Source organism: Canis aureus, chromosome 15 (genome assembly GCF_053574225.1).
Source record: "Canis aureus isolate CA01 chromosome 15, VMU_Caureus_v.1.0, whole genome shotgun sequence".
NCBI classification, from domain to species: domain Eukaryota; kingdom Metazoa; phylum Chordata; class Mammalia; order Carnivora; family Canidae; genus Canis; species Canis aureus.
The window spans coordinates 26,935,616-26,956,496 of NC_135625.1; the positions used below are offsets into that span (position 1 = coordinate 26,935,616).

General features: G+C 36.8%; 2 long non-coding RNA genes across 10 annotated transcripts in view; one reads left to right on the forward strand and one right to left on the reverse strand.

Annotated features, from left to right (window-relative positions):
• LOC144284421 (uncharacterized) overlaps positions 1-20,881 on the forward strand; it is a 364,283-nt gene that overhangs the window by 67,582 nt on the left and 275,820 nt on the right. For all 8 annotated transcript variants that reach the window (XR_013352774.1, XR_013352775.1, XR_013352769.1 and 5 more), the window contains one exon: positions 11,874-11,986. This is a non-coding gene — a long non-coding RNA (uncharacterized LOC144284421). The remainder of the gene's footprint in view (positions 1-11,873; positions 11,987-20,881) is intronic.
• Positions 1-20,881, reverse strand: part of LOC144284420 (uncharacterized) — a 56,833-nt gene that overhangs the window by 29,478 nt on the left and 6,474 nt on the right. The gene's annotated exons all lie outside the window — the stretch shown is intronic.

Consider the following 20,881-nt stretch of genomic DNA (forward strand, 5'->3'; position numbering starts at 1 on the left):
AAGTTCCCTATTTCTTAATACTGGTTGGAAACATATTTGGAATCTAAGTGAATTTTGGAATCTAAGTGAATTTTGCCTTTAGCTCTAGAGTGTTTTGTTAGTTTCCAAAACAACTACAAATGTCTCCCATCTCTACATGTACATTTTTTTGCAATGTGATATTGCAACTTGTCCCGTTTGAATCAGAGTCTGGCAAACCAAGTTGCTTTTGCTAGTGGGACATTAGCAGATGTAATGAAAATAGAGGCCCCTTGTCACAACCTTCTCTTGCTGCTAAAAACCCTTCTCCCACCATGTGATGAAACAGAATGTGAGAAAATTACTGTCCCGGCAATCCCAGCCAATAAGTAAAGCTACACAAGTCTGTTCAGCCCCATTCAGCTAGCCAAGACCAAAAGAATTGCCAGATGAATCCACAGAATGTGAGAATAATACTGTGTGTTGTTTTAAGCCATTATGTTTTGATATGGTGTGTTATGCATCAAAAGCTGATGGGAGGTGGGAGGAGCAAGATGGCGGAGGAGTAGGGTCTCCAAATCACCTGTCTCCACCAAACTACCTAGAAAACCTTCAAATCATCCTGAAAATCTATGAATTCGGCCTGAGACTCAAAGAGAGACCAGCTGGAATGCTACAGTGAGAAGAGTTCGCGCATCTATCAAGGTAGGAAGACGGGGAAAAAGAAATAAAGGAACAAAGGCCTCCAAGGGGGAGGGGCCCCGCGAGGAGCCGGGCTGAGGCCTGGGCGAGTGTCCCCAGGACAGGAGAGCCCCGTCCCGGAGACGCAGGAGCTGCACCGACCTTCCCGGACGGAAAGGGGCTCGCGGGGAGTTGGAGCAGGACCGACCTTCCCGGGGGAAAGGGGCTCGCAGGGAGGTGGAGCAGGACCCAGGAGGGCGAGGATGCCCTCGGGTTCCCTGGGACAGTAACAGCAACTGCGCGCCCAGGAGAGTGCGCCGAGCTCCCTAAGGGCTGCAGCGCGCACGGCGGGACCCGGCGGGACCGGAGCAGCTCGGAGGGCTCGGGCAGAGGAAGAGGCTCCGTGCGGAGGGGCCTGCGCGGTTCCAGGAGCAGCTCGGAGGGGCTCGGGGGCGGCTCCGCGGAGGGGGCTGCGCGGCCCGGGAGCGCGAATCCAACAGCGCAGGCTCCGGAGCACAGGGCGCCGGGACACAGCCCAGGATCCCGCCTCCCCCGGGACAGGCAGAGGCCGGGAGGGCCCAGGACACCAAGGACGCTCCTGCCCCAGCTGAGCAGATCAGCGGCCCCGCCCCGGAGCCTCCAGGCCCTGCAGACGGAGAGCTCCAGAGCTACTGCGGGGGATGAATCCAGGGCTGCAGAGCTGGCCCCGCCACTGGGGCTGTTCCTCCTGCGGCCTCACGGGGTAAACACCCCCCACTGAGCCCTGCACCAGGCAGGGGCACAGCAGCTCCCCCAACTGCTAACACCTGAAAATCAGCACAACAGGCCCCTCCCCCAGAAGATCAGCTAGACTGACAACTTCCAGGAGAAGCCAAGGGACTTAAAGAACACAGAATCAGAAGATACTCCCCGGTGGTTCTTTTTTTGTTTGTTTGTTTTTGTTTTGTTTTGCTTTTTGATTTGTTTCCTTCCCCCACCCCCTTTTTTTCTCCTTTCTTTTTCTTTCTCTTTTTCTTCTTTTTTTTTTTTTTTCGTTTTTTTTTTCTTTTTCTTCCCCTTTTTTTTTCTCTTTCTCTTTTCTTTCCTTCTTTCTCTCCTCTCTTTTTCTCTTTTTCCCAATACAACTTGCTTTTGGCCACTCTGCACTGAGCAAAATGACTAGAAGGAAAACCTCACCTCAAAAGAAAGAATCAGAAACAGTCCTCTCTCCCACAGAGTTACAAAATCTGGATTACAATTCAATGTCAGAAAGCCAATTCAGAAGCACTATTATACAGCTACTGGTGGCTCTAGAAAAAAGTATAAAGGACTCAAGAGACTTCATGACTGCAGAATTTAGAGCTAATCAGGCAGAAATTAAAAATCAATTGAATGAGATGCAATCCAAACTAGAAGTCCTAACGTCGAGGGTTAACGAGGTGGAAGAACGAGTGAGTGACCTAGAAGACAAGTTGATAGCAAAGAGGGAAACTGAGGAAAAAAGAGACAAACAATTAAAAGACCATGAAGATAGATTAAGGGAAATAAACGACAGCCTGAGGAAGAAAAACCTACGTTTAATTGGGGTTCCCGAGGGCGCCGAAAGGGACAGAGGGCCAGAATATGTATTTGAACAAATTCTAGCTGAAAACTTTCCTAATCTGGGAAGGGAAACAGGCATTCAGATCCAGGAAATAGAGAGATCCCCCCCTAAAATCAATAAAAACCGTTCAACACCTCGACATTTAATTGTGAAGCTTGCAAATTCCAAAGATAAAGAGAAGATCCTTAAAGCAGCAAGAGACAAGAAATCCCTGACTTTTATGGGGAGGAGTATTAGGGTAACAGCAGACCTCTCCACAGAGACCTGGCAGGCCAGAAAGGGCTGGCAGGATATATTCAGGGTCCTAAAGGAGAAGAACATGCAACCAAGAATACTTTATCCAGCAAGGCTCTCATTCAAAATGGAAGGAGAGATAAAGAGCTTCCAAGACAGGCAGCAACTAAAAGAATATGTGACCTCCAAACCAGCTCTGCAAGAAATTTTAAGGGGGACTCTTAAAATTCCCCTTTAAGAAGAAGTTCAGTGGAACAGTCCACAAAAACAAAGACTGAATAGATATCATGATGACACTAAACGCATATCTGTCAATAGTAACTCTGAATGTGAACGGGCTTAATGACCCCATCAAAAGGCGCAGGGTTTCAGACTGGATAAAAAAGCAGGACCCATCTATTTGCTGTCTACAAGAGACTCATTTTAGACAGAAGGACACCTACAGCCTGAAAATAAAAGGTTGGAGAACCATTTACCATTCGAATGGTCCTCAAAAGAAAGCAGGGGTAGCCATCCTTATATCAGATAAACTAAAATTTACCCCAAAGACTGTAGTGAGAGATGAAGAGGGACACTATATCATACTTAAAGGATCTATTCAACAAGAGAACTTAACAATCCTCAATATATATGCTCCGAATGTGGGAGCTGCCAAATATATAAATCAATTATTAACCAAAGTGAAGAAATACTTAGATAATAATACACTTATACTTGGTGACTTCAATCTAGCTCTTTCTATACTCGATAGGTCTTCTAAGCAAAACATCTCCAAAGAAACGAGAGCTTTAAATGATACACTGGACCAGATGGATTTCACAGATATCTACAGAACTTTACATCCAAACTCAACTGAATACACATTCTTCTCAAGCGCACATGGAACTTTCTCCAGAATAGACCACATATTGGGTCACAAATCGGGTCTGAACCGATACCAAAAGATTGGGATTGTCCCCTGCATATTCTCGGACCATAATGCCTTGAAATTAGAACTAAATCACAACAAGAAGTTTGGAAGGACCTCAAACACATGGAGGTTAAGGACCATCCTGCTAAAAGATAAAAGGGTCAACCAGGAAATTAAGGAAGAATTAAAAAGATTCATGGAAACTAATGAGAATGAAGATACAACCGTTCAAAATCTTTGGGATGCAGCAAAAGCAGTCCTAAGGGGGAAATACATCGCAATACAAGCATCCATTCAAAAACTGGAAAGAACTCAAATACAAAAGCTAACCTTACACATAAAGGAGCTAGAGAAAAAACAGCAAATAGATCCTACACCCAAGAGAAGAAGGGAGTTAATAAAGATTCGAGCAGAACTCAACGAAATCGAGACCAGAAGAACTGTGGAACAGATCAACAGAACCAGGAGTTGGTTCTTTGAAAGAATTAATAAGATAGATAAACCATTAGCCAGCCTTATTAAAAAGAAGAGAGAGAAGACTCAAATTAATAAAATCATGAATGGGAAAGGAGAGATCACTACCAACACCAAGGAAATACAAATGATTTTAAAAACATATTATGAACAGCTATACGCCAATAAATTAGGCAATCTAGAAGAAATGGACGCATTCCTGGAAAGCCACAAACTACCAAAACTGGAACAGGAAGAAATAGAAAACCTGAACAGGCCAATAACCAGGGAGGAAATTGAAGCAGTCATCAAAAACCTCCCAAGACACAAGAGTCCAGGGCCAGATGGCTTCCCAGGAGAATTTTATCAAACGTTTAAAGAAGAAATCATACCTATTCTCCTAAAGCTGTTTGGAAAGATAGAAAGAGATGGAGTACTTCCAAATTCGTTCTATGAAGCCAGCATCACCTTAATTCCAAAGCCAGACAAAGACCCCGCCAAAAAGGAGAATTACAGACCAATATCCCTGATGAACATGGATGCAAAAATTCTCAACAAGATACTGGCCAATAGGATCCAACAGTACATTAAGAAAATTATTCACCATGACCAAGTAGGATTTATCCCTGGGACACAAGGCTGGTTCAACACCCGTAAAACAATCAATGTGATTCATCATATCAGCAAGAGAAAAACCAAGAACCATATGATCCTCTCATTGGATGCAGAGAAAGCATTTGACAAAATACAGCATCCATTCCTGATCAAAACTCTTCAGAGTGTAGGGATAGAGGGAACATTCCTCGACATCTTAAAAGCCATCTACGAAAAGCCCACAGCAAATATCATTCTCAATGGGGAAGCACTGGGAGCCTTTCCCCTAAGATCAGGAACAAGACAGGGATGTCCACTCTCACCACTGCTGTTCAACATAGTACTGGAAGTCCTAGCCTCAGCAATCAGACAACAAAAAGACATTAAAGGCATTCAAATTGGCAAAGAAGAAGTCAAACTCTCCCTCTTCGCCGATGACATGATACTCTACATAGAAAACCCAAAAGTCTCCACCCCAAGATTGCTAGAACTCATACAGCAATTCGGTAGCGTGGCAGGATACAAAATCAATGCCCAGAAGTCAGTGGCATTTCTATACACTAACAATGAGACTGAAGAAAGAGAAATTAAGGAGTCAATCCCATTTACAATTGCACCCAAAAGCATAAGATACCTAGGAATAAACCTCACCAAAGATGTAAAGGATCTATACCCTCAAAACTATAGAACACTTCTGAAAGAAATTGAGGAAGACACAAAGAGATGGAAAAATATTCCATGCTCATGGATTGGCAGAATTAATATTGTGAAAATGTCAATGTTACCCAGGGCAATATACACGTTTAATGCAATCCCTATCAAAATACCATGGACTTTCTTCAGAGAGTTAGAACAAATTGTTTTAAGATTTGTGTGGAATCAGAAAAGACCCCGAATAGCCAGGGGAATTTTAAAAAGGAAAACCATATCTGGGGGCATCACAATGCCAGATTTCAGGTTGTACTACAAAGCTGTGGTCATCAAGACAGTGTGGTACTGGCACAAAAACAGACACATAGATCAGTGGAACAGAATAGAGAATCCAGAAGTGGACCCTGAACTTTATGGGCAACTAATATTCGATAAAGGAGGAAAGACTATCCATTGGAAGAAAGACAGTCTCTTCAATAAATGGTGCTGGGAAAATTGGACATCCACATGCAGAAGAATGAAACTAGACCACTCTCTTTCACCATACACAAAGATAAACTCAAAATGGATGAAAGATCTAAATGTGAGACAAGATTCCATCAAAATCCTAGAGAAGAACACAGGCAACACCCTTTTTGAACTCGGCCATAGTAACTTCTTGCAAGATACATCCACGAAGGCAAAAGAAACAAAAGCAAAAATGAACTATTGGGACTTCATCAAGATAAGAAGCTTTTGCACAGCAAAGGATACAGTCAACAAAACTCAAAGACAACCTACAGAATGGGAGAAGATATTTGCAAATGACATATCAGATAAAGGGCTAGTTTCCAAGATCTATAAAGAACTTATTAAACTCAACACCAAAGAAACAAACAATCCAATCATGAAATGGGCAAAAGACATGAACAGAAATCTCACAGAGGAAGACATAGACATGGCCAACATGCACATGAGAAAATGCTCTACATCACTTGCCATCAGGGAAATACAAATCAAAACCACAATGAGATACCACCTCACACCAGTGAGAATGGGGAAAATTAACAAGGCAGGAAACAACAAATGTTGGAGAGGATGCGGAGAAAAGGGAACCCTCTTACACTGTTGGTGGGAATGTGAACTGGTGCAGCCACTCTGGAAAACTGTGTGGAGGTTCCTCAAACAGTTAAAAATATACCTGCCCTACGACCCAGCAATTGCACTGTTGGGGATTTACCCCAAAGATACAAATGCAATGAAACGCCGGGACACCTGCACCCCGATGTTTATAGCAGCCATGGCCACGATAGCCAAACTGTGGAAGGAGCCTCGGTGTCCAACGAAAGATGAATGGATAAAGAAGATGTGGTTTATGTATACAATGGAATATTACTCAGCTATTAGAAATGACAAATACCCACCATTTGCTTCAACGTGGATGGAACTGGAGGGTATTATGCTGAGTGAAGTAAGTCAGTCGGAGAAGGACAAACATTATATGTTCTCATTCATTTGGGGAATATAAATAATAGTGAAAGGGAAAATAAGGGAAGGGAGAAGGAATGTGTGGGAAATATCAGAAAGGGAGACAGAACGTAAAGACTGCTAACTCTGGGAAACGAACTAGGGGTGGTAGAAGGGGAGGAGGGCGGGGGGTGGGAGTGAATGGGTGACGGGCACTGGGTGTTATTCTGTATGTTAGTAAATTGAACACCAATAAAAAAAAAAAAAAAAAAAAAAAAAAAAAAAAGCTGATGGGATTATATTTCAAGAACACCTGGAGTGCTGTAACAATGTAGTTCAGATAGTTTACTCCCCTTGAGGAAGCCTGTCTGATTTTATGTTTTGACTCATTATTTTAGATTCCTCAAGACTTCAACTCAGTTGAATACTTTAAAACCCTAATTTCTTTATTCTCATCATTTTTGTAGTTCTCAATCCTGGCTCCTTAGTTTAGGTTAGCATCTTACTTGCTTTGAGTAATTGCTTTTACTATTGGTTGAAAACAATACTTTTCTTTGACATGCATCTTTCAGTGAGTGCACGTATATATCTGTGGGTGTATCAGTTAAGGCTTCCTTTCCCAATTATGGTGCTATGTTCTCCCATGTTGGAAGTCCTTTGAAGTCTACTGCTCCTGACCTTGAGTTCACGGAGGTAATATCTCTAGCTCTTCTGGTCTGCTTCAGTTTGGCCCTCTTCCTTTCTCTCGTGGGCCCTTGGACACTGCCTTAAAATCTTTGGCTCAGGCACCTGGCTTACAATGTAATTTGAGGAAACACAGTTTTTTTTTTTTTTTTTTGAGGAAATACATTTTTGAGGGAAGTATTATTGTTACCTGGATCTGCATGAAGCCAGACTACACAGTGTTTTTTGTGTTACAATTTCAAGCATTTTCAAAGTTATTACTTTCTAAATAGATTGTCATTGTGCCCCAATTTTTATCTTTAAATTTACTCCTTGGAACAAAATTTCTTTGGTTTTCAGCATTCACTAATTCTGTATTAGAAAGAGCCACTAATGAATTTCATAACAAAGGGAAAGCTCAAGCAAATGTTTATCACAAAACTGGAAAAAATAATATTGAAATCTGTATGGAAACACAGAAAACCCTCAATTGCAGTCCTGAGGAAGAAGAACAAAGCTGGAGCTGTCATAATTGCAGATTTCAAGATATTTTATAAAGATGTAGTAATCAAAACAGTATAGTAATAGGATGAAAAAAGACACATAGATCATTGGATGTGGGTTTATTTCTGAGATCTCTATTCTAATACTAACATAAAAAAAGATGTGGGTTTATTTCTGAGATCTCTATTCTAATACTAACAAAAAAAAAGTCACATAGATCATTGGATCAGAATAGAGATCTCAGAAATAAATCCACATTTACATAGTCAATCTATGACAAAGTAGGCAAGAATATACAATGGGTAAAATACAATCTTTTCAATAAAGGATTCTGGGAGAACTGTATAGATAAATATAAAAGAATGAAGTTGGACTACTATCTAACATCATACACAAAAACAAACTAAAAATGGATTGAAGATCTAAAATGAAACTTTAAATCTAAGAGAGAAAATAGTAATTCCTCTGACCTCATCCACAGCAACATTTTTCTATATATCTCTTCTAAGGCAATGTAAATAAGAGCAAAAATAAACTATTGGGACTATATTAAAATAAAAAGCTTTTGCACAACATCAATCATCTAGAAAACAAAAAGACAACTGACTGAATGGGAGAAGATAATTGCAAATGATGTGTCTAATAGGAAGTTAACAACCAAACTCCATTAAGAACTTATATAACTCAACACCAAAAGCACAAACAATCCAATTAAGGGGCACCTGGATGGTTCAGTGACTGAACATCTGCTTTCAGCTCAGGGTATGATCCTGGGATCCTGGGATCAAGTCCCACATCTGGCTCCCCACAGGGAGCCTGCTTCTTCCTCTGCTGTATCTCTGCCTCTCTCTGTGTCTCTCATGAATAAATAAAATATTAAAAAAAAACCTCTTAAAACTCCAATTAAAAACATGGACAGAAGACCTGAATAGACATTTTTCCAAAGAAGACTTACAGATGGTCGACAGACACATGAAAAGATGCTTAGTGTCACTCATCATCAGGGAAATGCGAATTAAAACAACAATGAGGTACCACCTCACACCTCTTGGAATGGCTAAACTCAAAAAGAAACAACAAGCATTGTCAAGATGTGGAGAAAAAGGAACTCCTGTGCACTGTTAGTGGTAACATAAATTAGTATAGCCATGGTAGAAACAGTATTAGTTTCCTCAAATAATTAAAAATAGAAATACCACATGATCCAATTATAGCATTATTAGGTATTTACCCAGAGAAAACAAAAACACTAACTTGAAAATACATATCCACTTCTATGTGTATTAGAGCATTATTTATAGTAGCCAAGATATGGAACCAACTGAAGTGTCCACCAATAGACAAGTGGGTAAGGAAGTGATATATATTACACACCCATGAAATATTACACAGCCATAAAAAGATAAGATCATGACATTTGAGACAACATGGATGGACCTAGAAGATACTATGCTAAGTGAAGTAAGTCAGACTGAGAAAGAGAAGTACCATCTGATTCCACACATTAGTGGAATAAAAAAATGAATAATTGAGCAAAAAGCAAAATCAGAAGTACAAATACAGAGAGTAAACTGATGGCTGCCTGAAGAGAGGGAGGTGGGGTATCGGACAAATCAAAGAAGGAGAAAGGGAGATTCAGGACTCCAGTTATGGAATAAGTCATGGGAATAAAAAGCAGAATCTAAGGAATACAATCAATAATACTGTAATAGGTAAAGGGACAGATGGTAGCAATATTTATGGTCAACATAGCATAATATATAAACTTGTCAAATCACCAAATTGTACACCTGAAACTAATGTAACATTGTGTGGTGCTATACCATAACAAACAAACTAAAAGAATAGCTCCTTGGAGTTAGTAGGGCCCTAAAAGTATGGATGCTGATACTTACTCTTCACATTAGTGGTTGGGGCTATGAGAACAAGGTTTGGGGAATTTCTTGGATTTGAGAAAAAAAAAAGTAAGCCAAAAATGAGAAAAGACAAGATGAAAGACAAAATTTACTTCCTTTTTTGGGTTTATCTATATCTAACCTATGTCTTAATGTATAAAATATCTATGTTCTTGGGAAATAAGAGGATGATACCTGAATTTAAGTGTACAAATTCTTACCTCATCAAAAGAAAAAATAAAATTCTTCACCATCAAAAAATTAAATCTTGGAATGATTTATGAGGGAGATTATAAAGTCTTTATCTGTGTATTTATAGGAATCTGCATCTATACATACATGTATTATATATGTATGTATCTACAATCTTTAATAAACAAATATTATTTGTTCAGTTATTGATCTGTTTATTTTTTATTTTTTTAAATATTTTATTTATTTATTCATGACAGACAGAGAGAGAGAGAGAGGCAGAGACACAGGCAAAGGGAGAAGCAGGCTCCATGCAGGGAGCCAGATGTGGGACTCCATCCTGGGTCCCCAGCATTAGGCCCTGGGCTGAAGGTGGCGCTAAACCACTGAGCCACCTGGGCTGCCCCTATTGATCTTTAAAAACAAATTGGTGTTCCAGGTTGCCACCTGGCATTGGTCTGGTTTATAAAAATCTATGGATTCAGATAGAATAAGGGAAGTCATTATTACTTATCATGAGGCATTCCCTATGAAAGATCTCCCAGAAGTTTAGAAGAAGGCTAATTGAATATATTCAGATATACATTAAAGCCATACTATAGTGGCTCAATAGAGAGAACATTACACAGAAAGATTTAGATATTGCTTTTCCTATTCCAAGGGTCTACCTTTACATGTGTGATATCTACAGGTTTGTACCTGTTAATTTTTTTTTGGACCTGTTAATTTTGGTGCTTCACTCTTTATTCAACAATTCTGACTGCCTCATGTTCTTTTGGAATATAGAAATGGAGATGTTTCCATTTAAAAATTACAGAGTCATTTACAGTCAAAGCCTTGAATATCAAATAACAATTAAAAATTTTAGTTTGCTTCTTAATGTTTTCAGTATCTTCCCAAATAGATTTTTGTTGCTTTAATAATTAGGAAAATTAAATATGACATTTTAGGAGTTTGAGAACCAACATTATAAATGACTTTAAATATAGTAAATCAAAGAGAGATCTTAAAGATCTTTAATTACACTTTAAAAATGTGCGTTTATTTAAAAACCAGTGTTCTCAACATTTTTGTGGAGAAATAAACCTTGATTTAAGTGCATCTTAAATATAACAGTACAGGGAAAAAATATTCCTTTGTGTTAAGACTATAGGTGATAATGCTTTTCATTCACTATAATTTTCTGATATAAACTGCAAAGTATGTACATCAGAAGATAAACTAATAAACTTTAATAGGTTTGTATAAACACTGCTTTACATCACATTGTTACTTAATTTAAAGAATTAGTATGTGAACTTCTAAGTCTCATGGACCCAACTTTAAAAAAAACTATAGTGTACTTTGTAAGGAAAAGGCAGTGATGATCAACAAATTGTAGAAGCTCTATAAATGAAAAGATTTATAATCTTTAATTACATATGAAATAATTCTATTCACAGTTTACTAGTATTGACTGTGTCCTTAATAGTTTAATGCTTAATTACTTTGAAAATATTGAAATGGGACCGCTTTTCATTTGCCGATCAGGCTGCATATTATGATATGGTTTATATATATATTTATAGTATGATATAAATTATTATTTGTTATAAGAATGCAAAAATATGAAACTCATTTGATTTACTGATTATATGATAAATATATTTTTGTCATTATAAAATGTTGAGAAATTTGAGGGTCTGCTGTGTTCATGACTATGGGCACTAATTTCAACAAAGTAAAATGTGTATCATAAGACAATAGAATTCTTGTTCTCAGTAGTTTATCATCTACATGAAGAACTTAAGCATAACCAATCTAGTTCATTATTAGTAGTATAGAGCACATGGAAGTAGGAACATTTTTGAATGGGATAATATCTGAAGTAGAAGTGAATAATGAGCAATTCTTTTAATCACTCTTTGTTCATATTTCTAGACAAAGGTTAATTTCTTTAATAAGATCTTCTACTTTAATAGATAATAATTTCAATGAAAATAATTTTGAATCATTTGTTCTCTAAACTATAAAACTATAATTATAATTATAAGCACTATAAATATAATTGAAAGCATCGCAGTGTGGTACAGCAGAGCCTATAATATTATCTGAAAATGATCTTTGACAGTGGGACTTTATAAAAGAACTGCTGCTCCCTGTTCAGAGCCCTCCATTAGCTCCATCTGTTTCAAGAGATTCTACTCATATCTTCAGGAAGAATCAACCTGTCTGCAGTTAATGGTGAGTGAAATTGAAATAAAATTAAAATTCCATTCAGGTTTTAGAATTAGGTTCCTCATTTCATTTTTTTTCCCAAATGTCAATATGCATTGCTTTTACTAGAACACTATTCACTAAAATCCCAACAGCGTGGTGATTAGAATATTTTTCTACTATGTTTCACTTTACTTCAGTACATGCTAATATATTTTCCATAATTTTATTACCAAAACAATCAGCATAAACACAGAAACAATTATGACAGGTCTATGCTAACTGCATTAAATAATTAGTAACATAAATTTACTTCAGTTTGGATTTCCTTTTATGAAATACATGAAATACTGATAAAATTTAATTTTGACACAGGCATATCTGAGACTTCTCTTGGTTGTGTCTTTCCAGTTATACAGGATAATATATTCAATCATTTATTCTTTTGTTTGATAAAACTTACCCATGACCTATTATGGGTAAATGATCATGAGAGGTTGAGAAAGCAGAGTAAGTGCAACTCAGTATGTAGTTTAATAAGCAGGCGGGACAACCAGAAGCTCCAAAACATCATGACAAATACAGATTTATGCAGCAAGTGATGTGGAAGCACAAAAAAAGAACATTTACTAATGTTCGGGAAATCAGAGAGAATTTCTCACTCTGTGTGTGTGTGTGTGTGGAGAGGTGATGTCTGAGATTTGTGATAAAGTATTCTCCAAGTGAGCAAATCAAGTTGCATTGGTGAAGAAGTATAAATTATAGCAATAGTATGTAGTGATTTAAAACTGAGAGTTTAGGAATGTGACAAATTTAATTTGAATTCTAGTTTTCTCATTGAGTGAAGCTTTGTGATCTTGACAAGTTACTTAATTTCTCTAAAGATAATAGAAGATAATAGAAATTAAAACAATACCTATCTCATAAGCTTTATGTGAAGATCAAGAGACCTACTTATAAAATACCTAGCAGTGTGGCTAGCTTTGATAAATATTAAGTGATAACTAATTACTAAATTTTATATAGAGTTGAAGGTCAATAAGTATCATTTAGATGTTGACACAAATAGAGAAATAGAAAGGCAAATTTTTAAAAAGTTGACGACAACTTCCAGAAGAATTAAAACTTGAATGAAATGCCAATACCCTATTAAATAAAGTCAATAACAATAATATAACTCATATAGCAAAATAAATTACACATGAAAATGTTAAAACATTATAGAATTATATAAGAGAATGAAGGTCAAACATAGCAATCATGGCAGTCAATGTGAGTTATACTTTCCTACTAGAAAGAGATATTTAAATTGTGTCAAAAACTAAGGTCTAATTTATACTTTATGAAGGAAATCTGTGTAAAAGGAACTCACTAAATTCCTAATGATAAAACATACATCATTTGATATAAATAAATATAAATATAAATATAAATATAAATATAAATAATTTGATATAAATAAAGAACAATAGTATAAGATGAAATAAAATTTAAGGACAAAAGCATTAAAATAGAATACTTTTTGTTTTGTATGCACATTTAATCAATAATTATTGATTACACCACCTATGAGTGGCCTTTCTATGTAGACAAAGTTTCTCTAGGAGCTCCAAGGGTAAGCATTCTGAAAGAAAGAGCCAGGTAAAAACCAAGCCACTGTTGATGACCTGGCCTTGAAAGTTAGGATCATTTATCTAGTAATGCATTTGTAGGTTTGTACTAGTGTTTCTCTCCTTTGTTAAGGGAGGAGAGAGTGCCCCTACCTCTCGATGAAGGAGTGGCAAAATCCTTGAAGAGCATGTGGAAACAGAAGTATTGCTCTGGCCATTTTGGGGGTCCACAGCCTATCATAATCTCACCATCTAGCAACAAATATTCATATACTTCAGTCAAGCAAAATACACTCATTCCTTCCCCCAAGAACTGCCCAGTGTTTCATTTCATTATGGCACCAGACTGTATTGGAATTGAAGTTACCAAATAATTGATATTTAAGATTAGATGAAGTTTATGGATGCTAAACTTGCATACTTAGAAATTATGAGAATCCATTCAGAAATTATTTGGAGCAATAAGAAAGTACATAAAGGGGATGCCTGGGTGGCTCAGCAGTTTAGTGCCTGCCTTCAACCCAGGGCGTGATCCTGGAGTCCTGGGATCGAGTCCTACATCGGGCTCCCTGCATGGAGTCTGCTTCTCCCTAGCCTGTATCTCTGCCCCTCTCTCTCTCTCTCTCTCTCTCTCTCTCTGTCTCTCAAGAATAAATTTTTAAAAAATCTTAAAAAAAGTACATAAAGTAGCAAGTTAAAACATACTAAACATTATTAATGCTCCTATTTACAAGAAATAGCAACTTTGAAAATAAGATAAACAAATTTCTATATTAGCATATAAAATTAGTGTTAAAGACATGCTAATATTACCTAAAATAGATTGTAGTGTTAACAATATAAGTGAGCCTGGATCGTTATTTGCGAAATACCGTGAGAGAAAAAAGTTTAGTATCTTCAATACATGATAAACTCCTAAAAAAGATAAGATGAAAATATCAAAAAAAAAAAAAAGAACAAAGAACATGAATAGGCATTGAGAAAATAAAATATAATAAAATAAATAAAAACCTACACTGCTGATCAAGTTCCTCTGTTCAGTACTGCTGCATCCCTTCCCTTCACAGCTATTAATTCCTAGGACATATTTTGTACCACCAACTCAATTTTAGCATCTGCTTTTAGAGAACCCAAACTGTGACAATGATGCAAATGTATAATCGAGTACTGTTTTTGGAAGGAGTTTTGCATTCTTATGCATTCTCTTTATCCAAATAATTTTACAACTGAGGATTTATTCTAAAGAAATAATATGAAATGCACTTTTGAGCTTAGGTTATATATGCAAGACTGTTATTAGTTTATATTAACAGTGAAAACTGATAATTCTTTAAATTATAATTTGGCATTAATTTAAATTAATACATTAAAATATGTTGGCTATGTATATTTATTTATTTTAAAAGGAGATTGTCATAAAGCTTTAAGTGAAAAAAAATTGGGTTATACACAGTATTTTTTTAATGAATCCAATTATTTTAACATGTATGTAAACATTTACATTTTATGGAATATTTATATATTTGATACAATTATTTGTGTGTTTTAGGTCTATATAATTATTTATGCATGTTATATAGTTATAAAAGAATTTGTAGAAATTAAGAGAAAAAGATTTGAAGGATATAAAATGTTTTGTGTTTATATCTGATAGGAGTATGGACAACAATTATTTTTTTTTAAGATTTTATTTATTCATTCATTCATTCATTCATTCATTCATTCATGATAGAGACAGAGAGAGAGGCAGAGACATAGGCAGAGGGAGAAGCAGATTCCCTGCGGGGAGCCTGATGTAGGACTTGATCCCAGGACCCCGGGATCACGACTTGAGCCAAAGGCAGATGCTCAACCACTCACCCAGGTGCCCCAACAACTATTACTTTCTTCGTAATTTTCTATACTTTTGAAATTTTCTAAATTGTTATGAGTTATTTTTATTGTTTGTAAAAATATATTCAAACCTATATTTAACCAACCTTTCATATTCATGTTGATCTACTTTTGCCACATTGGTTCACCCTAATTTGCTTTGCCAGTCACAAATAGGAGTGTTTGTATATATAAAAATGAAGGTCTGTGGGGCAGAACAGTCCAAGATGGTAACATAGGAAGATCCTGAACTCAACTATCTTCCACAGACACACCATATTTACAGCTATACATGGGACAATTCCCTCTGAAAAAGTCCTAAAAACTGTCTGAATAGTTTCTTCTCCACAAACAATTTAAAAAGGTCACACTGAAATGGGTAGGAGAGGCAGAGACATGGTCTCACCAAAAAAACCCCACCTGTGGCATGGTGACACAATTCAGAGGCATCTCATAAATCTGAAGCTTCTCTCTGAGAACTAAGAAGTGTATGTCCCACATCAGACACCCCAACTCTTGAGATATGCACTAGAGATGAGCCTCATAATGTCTAGCTTTAAAAAAAAACAATGGGGCTAAAATTTAGGAGACCCAAAAGGCACTGGAGGTAGATGAGATACTCCTCTTGAGCTTGTATGCACTTATTTGAAGTGCAGCCCAGTACAAAAGCAGCAGTTTGAAAAGCATCTAGACTATATGTAAAGATTCACTTGTTAGTCTTATTGCATCTGCCATAGGGCAGAGGCCTATAAGGACTCTCTCAAGGGACAGAGTTGTTAGAGGGTGCCATTTTGTGTCATCTCTCTACTTTGCTAGTGCCAGCAGGTACATGTAGACACTGCACTTTCCGGTGGAAGCACTAAAGTTGTCATGCATGCCCTGGCCCTCTGTTCTCCCCTGCCTTGCTAAAAATCAGTGGGCTATGCAGTCCACATAAGGGATGCTCCTTAATCACCTGTCTCTGTTGAATAGGTAAGCTTCTTCTCCTGGGTTCCATGGAGCTGTAACAACTGAAGAGACAGTTTATGGCAGACTGTCACACCCCCAGAGTACTGCACAGACAAGACTGAACACATCCCATCTTTATTTGAAAGAGGCCTATTTACTTATCCAGGAGTTTTGGCCTGAGTGTCATGGTCCTGGTTTGCCATACACCTAGAAACTACAGAGATGCTCTCAGAAAGTGTGGGCTAGGGGACGGCATGTTTGTGCTCGCCCACAGTCTTGCCTATAGCTTGATGGTACCTCCCAGAAAGAAACTTACACATTTGTCTAGTTTGCAAAAATTTACTCTGATTTTTCCAACTGACAGCCAGGGGGTGTTTCCAGATCACATGATCCAGAGGTCAGCAGGATTTATGATTGGGGTCCCACAGGACCATAAGTATTTTCATACTTCAAAGCTTCTGCTTGAGGTTTTGGCTTCCAGTCAGCCAAAAACTAAGTGCTAAGTGAGACTCCCACCTTTTGGAGTACTGACAAGTTGTGGCACAACCTCAACAATTGGAACTTGTCAAAAATGAATCATGAGGGGTGCCTGGGTGGCTCAGTGGATGAGTGTCTGCCTTTGGCTCAGGTGATGATCCCAGGGTCCTGGTATTGAGACCCTCATCAGGCTCCCCACAAGCTTCTCCCTTCTCCCTCTGTCTATGTCTCTGCCTCTCTCTGTGTGTCTTTCATGAATAAGTAAATAAAAACTTTAAAAAGCAAAAAAAAAAAAAAAAAAAAAGAAGAAATCATGATGTGTTTAGACAATCACAAAGATTCAAGAGATAACCAAGTGCTAAGGCAAGATTGAATAATAAGGTTTATCTCCTACAAAAGACCACTTCATGACTGGGAGAGATACCTATTTCATTTAATACATAGAAACAAACACAGAAAGTCAAGCAAATTGAAGAATTAGAGGAATATGTTCCAAATGAAAGAACAAGATAAAACTTTGGGAAAAAAAATCCTTAATAAAAAGAGGAGAAGTAATTTATCTGATAAAAAGTTCAAAGTAATGGTTCTAAAAATATTCACCAAACTTGGGAGAAGAATGGATGAACATAGTGAGAACTTTAGCAAAGAGACAGAAAGTATAGTAAAGTATCAACAGAAGTCACACAGCTGAGAATAGAGTAAGTGAACTAAAAAATACACTAGAGGGTTTCAATGACAAACTAGATGAAGCAGAAGAAAGGATAAATGATCTAGGAGACAGAACAGTGGGATTCACACAAAACAATTAAAAAAAAAAGACTGAAAAATAGCAAAGGCAACTTAAGGACACTGTGGGACATCAAATGAATAACATCTGTATTAAAGGAGGAGATAGAAGAGCTAGAAAAAGTATTTGAAGGAATAATGGCTGAAAACTTCCTTTACCTGGAAAGGAAAAACATTCAGGGTCAGGAAGCCCAGAGTTTCAAATAAGATATACCTAAATAGATCCACACAAAGGCACATTATAATTAAAATGTCAGTATTTAAAGAAAAATCTTTAAAAGCAGAAAGAGAAAAACAGCTTGTTATGTACAAGGGAACCCCTATAAGGCTATTAGCTGATTTTTTAGCTGAAAGGAAAATACTTCAAACCAAGAATACTCTACTTGGCAATGTTATCATTCAGAATTGAAAGAGATAAAGAGTTGTCCAGAAAAGCAAATGTTAAAGGAGATAAAGGTTAAAATGGCCTTACAAGAAATGTTCAAGGACTTCTTTAAGCTGAAAAGTAGGGTACTAATTAGTAAGAATAAAACATATGTTAGTGAAAATCTCAATGGTAAAGGTAAATGTATAGTAAAGGAAGTGGATAAATCACTTACTGGATTAGTATGAATCTTACAAGATAGAAATAGTAAAACTAAATATAACCACAATAATTAAAGAATATACAAAATAAAAAAGATGTCAAATGTGACATCAAGAACATAAAACGTAGGGTAGGGAGTAAAAATGTAGCTTTATAATGAATTAGAACTTAAGTTATATTAACTTAAAATAGATTCCTATGCACAGGCAGTTATATATGTGAGCCTCATGATAACTCAAAGCAAAAATATTAGTAGTAGATACACAAAAGATAATAATAAAGGACTCTAAGCATAATACTAAAGAGAGCCATCAAGCCAGAAGGGAAGTAAACAGAGAAAAAGAAGCAGGTAAGAACTACAAAACAGCCAGAAAACAATTAACAAAATGGCAATAAGTACATACCTATTAATGATTACTTTAAATGTAAATGGACTACATTCTCTATTTAAAAGATATAGAATGACTGAATGGATGAAAAAACAAGAGCATTTATATGCTGCCTACAAGAGACACATTTCAGAGGAAGGAGCACACAGACTGAAAAGTGAAGAGGTGAAAAAAAAAATGTTGTTCCGTGCAAAGTGAAACCAAAAAGAAAGTTGGTGAACCTGTACTTATACCAAAAAAAATACTTTTTAAAACAAAAGATTTTATTTATTCATGAAAGAGACAGAGAGAGAGAGAGATAGAGAGGCAGAGACACAGGCAGAGAGAGAAGCAGGCTCCATGAAGGGAGACTGACGCCGGAGTCCATCCCGGGACTCTAGGATCAGGCCCTGGGCTGAAGGTGGTGCTAAACTGCTGAGCCCCCTGGGCTGCTCCCAAACAAATAGACTCTAAACAAAAGTGTCCCTAAAAACAACAACAAAAAGGCATTGCATAATGATAAAAGGGTCAATCCAAATAGGGAATATAACATTTGTAAATATTTATGCACTCAACACAGGGGCACCTAAATATACAAAAACAAATATTAACAAGTCTAAAGGGAGAAATTGCCAGCAATACAATAATAGCAAGGGACTCTAATGTTTCACATCAATGAAACAGAAAATTGATAAAGAAACATTGGCCTCAACCAGCACATTAGATACACAACAGAACATTCCCTCCAAAGGAAACAGAGTAAACTTTTTTCCTAAAGTGTGCGTGGAACATTCTGCATATGGACCACATATTAGGCAACAAAACAAGTCTTGATAAATTCAAGAAGATTGAAATCAAATCAAATGTCTTTTCTGACCATCATGGTATAGAACAAAAAATCAATTACAGGAAGGGAAGTTGAAAAACTACAAAAATGTGTCTATTTAACAACATGCTATTGAACAGTTGTGTCAATGAAGTAAACAAAGGAGAAATTAAGAATACCTTGAGACAAAAAAAAAAAAAAAAAGAATACCTTGAGACAGAGAAAATGTAACTACAAAGTCATAAAATCTGTGGGATATCGGAAAAAAAATTAGAAGTTCATAGCAAAATATGCCTGCTTCAAGAAACAAGAAGAATCTCAAATAAAACATATAACTTGGGGGATCCTTGGGTGGCTCAGCAATTTAGGGCCTGCCTTCAGCCCAGGGCTTGATCCTGGAGTCCCAAGATCGAGTCCTGCATCAGGCTCCCTGCATGGAGCCTGCTTCTGCCTCTGCCTCTCTCTCTCTCTCTCTCTCTCTTCTCTCTCTCTCTCTGTCTCTGTCTCTGTCTCTCATGAATAAATAAGTAAAATCTTAAAAAAAAAAATCTAACTTTACACTTATGGGTAGTAGGAAAAGAATAACAAATGAAGCCAAAGTTAGTAGAAGGTAGGAAATAACAAAGATCAGAGTGGAAATAAATGAAAGATCAGGAACAAAGTAATGATGCCCATTATCACCGTTTTTATTCAACATAGTTTTAAAAATCCTAGTCAGAGCAATAAGAGAAAAATAAAAGGCATCAAATTTGAAAGGCAGAAGTAAAACTGTTACTACTGTTACTATTTGTGTGTGACAATTTTATATATAGAAAACCCTAAAAACTCTACTAAAAAACTGTGAGAATAAACCAATTCAGTGTAGTTGCAGGATACAAAATAAATGCACAAAATCAGTTGCATTTTAATATACTGAAAATGAGCTGTCTGAAAACAATTCTTTTTACCATTATATCAAAATGAAAAAAAAAAAGTAGTAAAAATTTAACCAAGGTTTTGAAAGACCTACACTCTGATAATGATGACAGAAATTGAAGAAAACACAAATAAATGGAAAGGTATTTTGTGTTCATGGATTGGTTGGAAGAATTAATATTGTTAAAGTATCCATTACTACCCAAAGTATTCTGTAGATTCAGTGCAAACCCTATCAAAATTCCAATGATATTTTTCACAGAAATGGAACAAATGATCTTAAAATTGGTGTTGCATGGAACCACAAAAGACCCTGTTTAGAACAAACTTGGAGGCATCACTCTCTCATTTCAAACTGTATTTCAAGATTATAGTAAACAAAACAGTATCATAATGGCATAAAAACAAGACATGTAGATCAATAGAACAGAATAGAGACCCCAGAAATAAACCCATGTATATGTGGTCAATTGAGTTTTTAGTATGCAATAAAGAAACGATGAGGAAAGGACAGTCTTCAACAAATATTGGGAA